Genomic DNA, 7,201 nt, shown 5'->3' on the forward strand with positions numbered 1-7,201 from the left:
TCCCAGCACTTTGGGAGGCCAAGGCGGGTGGATCACGAGGTCAAGAGATCGAGACCATCCTGGTCAACATGGTGAAACCCCGTCTCTACTAAAACTACAAAAAATTAGCTGGGCATGGTGGCGCGTGCCTGTAATCCCAGCTACTCAGGAGGCTAAGGCAGGAGAATTGCCTGAACCCAAGAGGCGGAGGTTGCAGTGAGCCGAGATCGAGCCATTGCACTCCAGCCTGGGTAACAAGAGCAAAACTCCGTCTCCAAAAAAAAAAAAAAGAATTGGTTTTCTTTTGTAACAGGACACAATTGGAAAAACTGGTGATTTTACCAAGGCTTTGACTGGAATGGTGTGCTCTCCTTTACGGAATCAAACTTGACTCATGGAGCCAGTAAAGCCTTTGGAAAACTGGCCTCATATTTTGTGTTCACAGTGCATATACAGGGTTTCTGATCTGTGGTAAGTAAAGAATGTCACTTTATGACAGGCCAGGAACCCCAAGTTATCTTGGAACCTCAAGAGGAGAGGAATTCACCTAACTCAGATATTTGATGGTACAAATCCACAGCTTGGCTTTAACGTCCTATCTGAGATTCCTTCTGTGGAAAAAAGTTCCATCAAAGCCAGCTTAAAAGATTTATGTGAAAAATAATTATTCTTGCTGCGTTTATACAAATAATCTGGCCGGCCAGGCATGGTGGCTCACGCCTGTAATCCCAGCACTTTGGGAGGCCGAGGTGGACAGATTACAAGGTCAGGAAATCGAGACCATCCTGGCCAACATGGTGAAACCCTGTCTCTACTAAAAATACAAAAATTATCTGGGTGTGGTGGCGAGTGCCTGTAATCCCAGCTACTTGGGAGGCTGAGGCAGGAGAATTGCTTGGACCCAGGAGGTGGAGGTTGCAGTGAGCCAAGATTGTGCCAGTGCACCCCAGCCTGTTGAAAGAGTGAGACTCCATCTCAAACACACAATCTGGGCAAGTATAATAAAGCAAATTGGTCCTATCATGAATCATCCTCAGTAAAATTGGGAACTGGAAAGAGAAAAGTTATATTTAAAAAAGTATGGTACACCTGTTGGTAACTCTAGTCTTGCCTGATGTTTTTCAGTTTTTATTACTATCTACAGTTTGGATTAAATTCTTTTTTTATTTCTTTTTTTTTCCTCGGTAAGATAAAAAGTTTGGATTAAATTCTAATTTTTCTGGCTACAGGTCTTCAAAATAATGTTTTCAAATTTTTCCTCTTTCTTTTCCTTTTTCCCCATTCTTTCTCATTGGAAATCACTGAAACTTAAGCTGTGCTTTCTTGAAGCCCTGTGAACGGAACAGTAGACACATAATTTCAGAAGAAAACAGCAGTAACCTATTTATATGTATTGCTGTTGCACACTATTATGTTTTAACAGGTGCTGCCTCTAAGCCCCGAAACACAGAGTGCTACTGGGAACAAATCAATTTCTTTCACTCCAGCGCTGCGTTTGGTGTCCCGTAACAGTGACCCTCTCTCAGCAGGAAATAGCCAGAAAGATTATGACACCCCATCTCCCTACAATTCTAATGATTAATAAATATACAAGCATGATAGAAATCATGTGCAAATTGACTGTGGGGATCGTGTCAGGCAGATCTCACTAATGCATGCCTCCATAACAACTGTTTCAGTACTGACTGAGTGATTAAGTTAAATATTAAAAGCCAGTACCCTTATACAAAAGCTGGGATGTAATAAAAGCCCACCAAGTGTTTTGTGTAGGCCTTTTCTGGGCCTTAAAGCATGACAAAATAATGACGGAATTTTTTTTTTCTTTAGAGATGGGGTCTCACTATCTTGCTCAGGCTGTAGTGTAGTGGCTATTCACTGGCATGATCCCACTACTAGCAGATCAGCACGGGAGTTTTGACCTGCTCCGTTTCTGACAAGGGCCAGTTCACCCCTCCTTAAGCAACCTGGTGGTCCCCCGCTCCCGGGAGGTCGCCATATTGATGCTGAACTTAAGTGTGGACACCCTATCAGCATAGCATACTACAGCCCAGAAACTTTTGGGCTCAAGTGATCCTCCCACCTCAGCCTCCTGAGTAGCATGTACCACCATGCCCAGCAATAATGAAGGAATTCTTAACAGGCCCATTTAAGGTTAAACAAGTTTTATTGTGGTTCTGAAGAAACTCCCCAGGCCTCCACAAACAAGTTTATTGGAGGTCTGAAGGAACTCCCTAAAGCTCCATGATTTAGCAGGAGACAAGATAAAGGGAATCACTCCAGCGCCTAGACCCATTTAGATTAAGTAAATTTACTGAGGCTCCAGAGGAAGGTCGTCGGGACTCAGACCTTAGTCATAGATTAAAAGAAGTTAATCACTTATGTCTTTAGATGAATGCACACTCACAAGTAGACATATAGCTTAGAAGGTATAGAAGCTCTGGAAAACTTTGTAATTTGGAGTTGGTCTGGCAATAATTTCCAGACCTTCCCCCTGTAACTGGTCACAGAAATAAAAACTCTCTTCCTCCCCAGCTCATCTGCAGTTCATTATTGGACCACGAGAAATAGCAGCCCAACCCTGGTCTGGGAACGCTAGGATTACAGGTGTGAGCCTCTGTGGTGTGCCTGTATATGACCTTTACCAGGTTGAAGAAGTTTCCCTCAATTCCCATTTTCTGAATTTTTTAAATAAGAAAGTTAAAAACTATGTGTTAAACTTGTGATGTTAATATTTTTTCAAGTGTTTTTTCTGCATTGATTTATATGATTATATGATTTTTCTTCTTTATCCTTTTAATGTAGTGGATCTTATTGATTCATTATCAAATATTGAACCATCTGTGTATCCCTACAATAAATACTATATGGTTATAGTGAATTATTTTTATGCAATGCTGAATTCTATTTGCTAATATTTTAATTAAGAATGTTTGCTAGCCTGGCGCGGTGGCTCACGCCTGTAATCCCAGCACTTTGGGAGGCCGAGGCGGGTGGATCATGAGGTCAAGAGATCGAGACCATCCTGGTCAACATGGTGAAACCCCGTCTCTACTAAAAATACAAAAAACCAACTGGGCATGGTGGCGCATGCCTGTAATCCCAGCTACTCAGGAGGCTGAGGCAGGAGAATTGCCTGAACCCAGGAGGTGGAAGTTGCGGTGAGCCGAGATCGCGCCATTGCACTCCAGCCTGGGCAACAAGAGCGAAACTCCGTCTCAAAAAAAAAAAAAAAAAGACAGCCATTGCAGTACATTGAGCTCCATAGAGACAGCGCCGGGGCAAGTGAGAGCCGGACGGGCACTGGGCGACTCTGTGCCTCGCTGAGGAAAAATAACTAAACATGGGCAAAGGAGATCCTAAGAAGCCGAGAGGCAAAATGTCATCATATGCATTTTTTGTGCAAACTTGTCGGGAGGAGCATAAGAAGAAGCACCCAGATGCTTCAGTCAACTTCTCAGAGTTTTCTAAGAAGTGCTCAGAGAGGTGGAAGACCATGTCTGCTAAAGAGAAAGGAAAATTTGAAGATATGGCAAAGGCGGATAAGGCCCGATATGAGAGAGAAATGAAAACCTATATTCCTCCTAAAGGGAAGACAAAAAAGAAGTTCAAGGATCCCAATGCACCCAACAGGCCTCCTTCGGCCTTTTTCCTGTTCTGCTCTGAGTATCGCCCAAAAATCAAAGGAGAACATCCTGGCCTGTCCATTGGTGATGTTGAGAAGAAACTGGGAGAGATGTGGAATAACACTGCTGCAGATGACAAGCAGCCTTATGAAAAGAAGGCTGTGAAGCTGAAGGAAAAATACAAAAAGGATATTACTGCATATCGAGCTAAAGGAAAGCCTGATGCAGCCAAAAAGGGAGTTGTCAAGGCTGAAAAAAGCAAGAAAAAGAAGGAGGAGGAGGAGGAAGATGAGGAAGATGAAGAGGATGAGGAGGAAGAGGAAGATGAAGATGAAGAAGAAGATGATGATGAATAAGTTGGTTCTAGCGCAGTTTTGTTTCTTGTCTATAAAGCATTTAACCCCCCTGTACACAACTCACTCCTTTTAAAGAAAAAAATTGAAATGTAAGGCTGTGTAAGATTTGTTTTTAAACTGTACAGTGTCTTTTTTTGTATAGTTAACACACTACCGAATGTGTCTTTAGATAGCCCTGTCCTGGTGGTATTTTCAGTAGCCACTAACCTTGCCTGGTACAGTATGGGGGTTGTAAATTGGCATGGAAATTTAAAGCACGTTCTTGTTGGTGCACAGCACAAATTAGTTATATATGGGGATGGTAGTTTTTTCATCTTCAGTTGTCTCTGATGCAGCTTATATGAAATAATTGTTGTTCTGTTAACTGAATACCACTCTGTAATTGCAAAAAAACAAACAAAAAAAAAAAGTTGCAGCTGTTTTGTTGACATTTTGATGGTTTTTTATAAATAAAACTTTTTTTTTTTTTTTTTAAAAAAAAAAAAAAAAAAACGGCCGGGCACGGTGGTTCAAGCCTGCAATCCCAGCACTTTGGGAGGCCGAGGCGGGTGGATCACGAGGTCAAGAGATCGAGACCATCCTGGTCAACATGGTGAAACCCCGTCTCTACTAAAAAAAATACAAAAAACATTAGCTGGGGCATGGTGGCGTGTGCCCGTAATCCCAGCTACTCAGGAGGCTGAGGCAGGAGAATTGCCTGAACCCAGGAGGCGGAGGTTGCGGTGAGCCGAGATCGCGCCATTGCACTCCAGCCTGGGTAACAAGAGCGAAACTCCGTCTCAAAAAATAAAAATAAATAAAAATAAATAAATAAATAAATAAAAAAAATAAAAAAAATGTTTGCATCTATATCAAGTAGAGTCCTATGGATGGAAATTAAAAGAAAATAATTTGGGGGCTGAACATGGTGGCCCCTGCTTAACTGCCCAGTGGGTTCACCTTACCCACTGACTAGACAGAACTGATTTATCAAGACAGGGGAATTGCAATATCAAAAGAATAATTCCTGCAAAGTTGGCTGCTCAGGAGACACGAGTTTTATTATTACTCAAATCAATCTTCCTGAGCATTCAAGGATGAGCGTTTTTAAGGATAATTTGGTGGGCGGAGTGCCAATGAGTTGGGAGTGCTGATTGGTCAGGTTGGAGATGAAATCATAGGGAATCTAAGTTGTCCTCTTGTGCTGAGTCAGTTCCTGGGTAGGGCCATCAGATCAGATAAGCCAGTTTATTGATCTGGGTGGTACCAGCTGATCAATCAAGTGCAGGGGCTGCAAAATATCTCAAGCACTGATCTTAGGATTTACTGTAGTGATGTTATCCCCAGGAGCAATTTGGGAAGGCTCAGAATCTTGCAGCCTCCAGCTGCATGACTCCTAAATCATAATTTCTAATCTGTGGCTAATTTGTTAGTCCTGCAAAGGCAGTCTAGTCTCCAGGCAAGAAGGAGGTTTGTTTTGGGAAAGGGCTGTTAGTTAGCATTATTAACTAGTTCCCTCAGCCATAAACATCTTGTGACCAAGAGTGCCCAACCCCCTGAGAATGTAACCCAGCAGGTTTGGCTTTTTCTGGTCTTTATTCAAGATGGAGTCACTCTGGCTTGGATGCCTGACACAGGTGCACACAGACTGATATGCTCAAAGAAAAGATGATGTGAAGACACATGAGAAGATGGTCATGTAACACAAGGCTTACCACAAGCATCTACACCAAGAGTTCGCTGGATGGGCCTTTAGGAGCTCCCAATCAATCTCCATTAACCTCTCAAACCCTTCCCAGAATAAACATATAATTTTTTTTTTTTTTTGAGATGGAGTCTTGCTCTGTTGCCCAGGCTAGAGTATAGTGGCGTAATCTCAGCTTACTGCAACCTCCCCCTTCTGGGTTCAAGCAATTCTCCTGCCTCAGCCTCCTGAGTAGCTGGGATTATAGGTGCCTGCCACCACACCTGGCTAATTTTTATATTTTTAGTAGAGACAGGGTTTCATCATGTTTTCCAGCTGGTCTCGAACTCCTGACCTCATAATCCACTAGTCTCTGTTTCCCAAGTGCTGGGTTTACAGCCATGAGCCACCGCGCCTGGCCAAACATATAATTTTAAAAACAGTTTTGAGGTTAAGTACCCAGTATCTTTCTTCTAGTCCTATTGCCTCTCTTATAGCCCTATTATATATTTTAGCTGCCCCAAGAGGACAAGTTTACATCGTAGAAATGCAATTCAGTTCAAATTGCACCAAAAGCATAACCTTTCAAAAAATGTTCTGTGGCTGATAGCCTTTGCATAAATTGTATCAGTGAGAAAGTTATGTCAGTGGGAGGGGTCTGATCTCACCAACCGCCTCTCTTGCCTTTAGCCTTCAAGCTGCCTTTAATTATTCCTGGACTCTTGGGCCAAGCTAACTTTAGGAGGCATTTAGGTTATAGGTTAAGTGATAATTAACCTATAACCTAATCTTTCCCAGATTTTATGCTAAATGAGAGACCACCAAGCTAAGTGAATAGAGGAGGCTGAATTCTGCTAAGGATTGCCAGCCATTATTCCTGAGGTCACAAAATATGCTACTTCTCCAGTTACTCCTGCGGATACCATCACTATTGTAGAACCTAAGATTAGCCTTTTAAAATACCTTTTCAGGTTTTTTTGCATCTCTGACACCTGGCTCCACCTGGACCTACCAACTGCTCCTGCAGCCCCACCCAGAAGCAGTTCTGCACAAGGGGACAGCTTCAACTCCCTCTGATTTCATCTCCAACCCAACCAATCAGCAGCAAGCACCCATTGCCTAGCCACCCCTACTCCTAAACGATCTTTGAAAAATCTTAGCCCCCAAATCCTCAGAGACTGATTTGAGTACTTATAAAACTCTAACTCCCTTTCAGCCAGCTCTGCATTAACTAAACTCTTCCCCCATTGCAATTCTCCTGCCTTCATAAATTGGCTGGCTCTATCTGGGCAGCAGGCAGAAAAGAACTCACTGGTGATGATACAGCCACTGCTCATCAGAGGAATTTCCAGTGGCTCTTCTTCCAGCCTCAACTCTCTTTGGCTAGTCTTTCTCTCTATACAGTCTTCACTTCTTTTCATCTTTCTCTCTTCTTTCCTCTCCTAGGAGCAAAACGAAATTTTTCGTGGGCAGCACAGTTCTGGGCAGCACAGTTTGGCAACTATCTTTTGTTGCCTTGCTGCAGCTCCTATACCATCAGCTCCCAACTTTTTTTTTTTTTTTTTTTTTTTTTTTTTTTT

General features: G+C 42.6%; 1 pseudogene across 1 annotated transcript; it reads left to right on the forward strand.

Annotated features, from left to right (window-relative positions):
- Positions 1-3,203: 3,203 nt before the first annotated feature.
- LOC116553031 lies at positions 3,204-4,351 on the forward strand (annotated as a pseudogene). The gene has a single exon (XR_004269604.1). The product of XR_004269604.1 is annotated as a high mobility group protein B1 pseudogene (transcript).
- The last annotated feature ends 2,850 nt before the right edge of the window (positions 4,352-7,201 follow it).

This window comes from Sapajus apella, unplaced genomic scaffold (genome assembly GCF_009761245.1).
Source record: "Sapajus apella isolate SASKATOON/1434 unplaced genomic scaffold, GSC_monkey_1.0 scaffold12, whole genome shotgun sequence".
Classification (NCBI taxonomy): Eukaryota; Metazoa; Chordata; class Mammalia; order Primates; family Cebidae; genus Sapajus; species Sapajus apella.